The following is a 1,806-nucleotide window of genomic DNA, read 5'->3' as shown; positions in this document are numbered from 1 at the left end:
ATTTCATCATTATGAAAGACATTCTTACATGAAACTGGAATTTATCTACCTATCTACCTACCTATCTATCTGTATGACTGTCTATCTAATCTTATCTAATCTTATCTAATCTAATCTAATCTAATCTAATCTAATCTAATCTAATCTACCTACCTACCTACCTACCTATCTCTCTCTCTCTCTCATCTATTTTCGGGGTATGCCTACCAGTGAAGAAAGCAATGACGACCAGTAATTCTGACGCCATCTTTAAATTATTCTGTTTTCTAATCCATGAGCAAGAACTATCCCTTTATATATTTAAATCCTCTTAAATTTATCTTCGTGTTTTGTATTTTTAAGTGTACATGTCCAGCAATCATTTTCTAAAATTTATTCCTAGATGTTTTATGTTTTTGAGTGGTATTGTCAATGGGATGCATTTCTAAAATTTCATTTTCTATTTGTTGTTATCAATAAAAATGCAGTTAATTTTTTACACTAACCTTTCCAAATTGACCTTTTATTTCAGTATTTTGGTGCTAGATTCTTTGAGATTTTTTACATGTATAATCATTTAATCTGTAAAATATGACATTTTAATTACTTTTACTTATTTTTTCTAAAGTTTATATATATATTTTATTTTAATGTATTTTATAACCTACTGCAATGTCTGGGACCTCTAATAAAATGTTTAATGAAATTTTTAATAGCATGACATCTTTTTATTCCTGATTTCAGGGGGAAAACTGTCAACAAATCACATCAATAATAATATGTGCTCTGTCTTGGAAGAAGTACAACCAAAATGCTCCTTAGAAGCAAAAATGGTGAGACTACATCCTACATACTTTGGACTTGCTATCAGGAGGGATCAGTCCCTGGAGAAGTTCATCATGCTTGGTAAAGTAGAGTGTCAGCAAAAGAGAGGAAGACCCTCAACAAGACGGACTGACACAGTGGCTGCAACAATGGGTTCAAGCATAACAACGATTGTGAGGATGGCACAGGACCAGTCACTGTTTCGTTGCTGTGCATAGAATCACTAGGAGTGGGAACTGACTCGACAGCACCTAACAACAACAACTAGGATTTTTGTTGCAATTTTTATTGCATAAATAAAGTTCTCCCCTCTTCTTATTTTGACAATTTATGTATTTTTCACTGCATATGGGTTTTAAATGTGTTAAATGCTTTTTCTAGCTCTATCAAGATGGCAACATCAATTTTTACCTTTTTTCTCTGTTAATGTAGTGGATTCATTGACCGAGTTTTTAATGCTGTTCAGTGCATAACTAAACCCTTGGTCAAATTCCTAACGTTTCATGTTTCCAGACTTGATTTTCAAATACTTTGATTAGGATTTTTGCAACTATGTTTATGAAAAAATAGGTCTTTAACAATCTTTTATAGTAAGAGCACTGTCAAATTTTCAATGAAGGTTATACTGGCCTCATAAAGCTCTTGGGAAGTGTTCCCTTTCTCTCTATTCTCTGGAAGTATTTATGTAAGATAGATATAAAGTCCCTTTTAAATGTTTGAAACAATTAAACAGTGAAGCAGATTCAGTTGAGAATGTACCTTTTCTCTTTTTTTTGATGTGCAATATTTTCTCTTTCAGTTAGGTTAATTTGGTTAAATGTTATTTCAAATCTTTACACCTTGGTTAATATATCATCTGCTTGTTCTATTAACTATGAAGAAGCATTAAAATCTCCCATTCTGACTATAAATTTCTTTCAATTTGTCCTTTCAGTTCCATCAAACTTTGCTGGTAATATATCAATCTATCTATCTATCCATCCATCCATCCATCTATCCATC

The sequence above is a fragment of the Trichechus manatus genome, unplaced genomic scaffold (genome assembly GCF_000243295.1).
Source record: "Trichechus manatus latirostris isolate Lorelei unplaced genomic scaffold, TriManLat1.0 scaffold00375, whole genome shotgun sequence".
Lineage (NCBI taxonomy): Eukaryota > Metazoa > Chordata > Mammalia > Sirenia > Trichechidae > Trichechus > Trichechus manatus.
The sequence above is the reverse complement of the archived record's forward strand: the minus strand, read 5'-3'. Positions refer to the sequence as shown.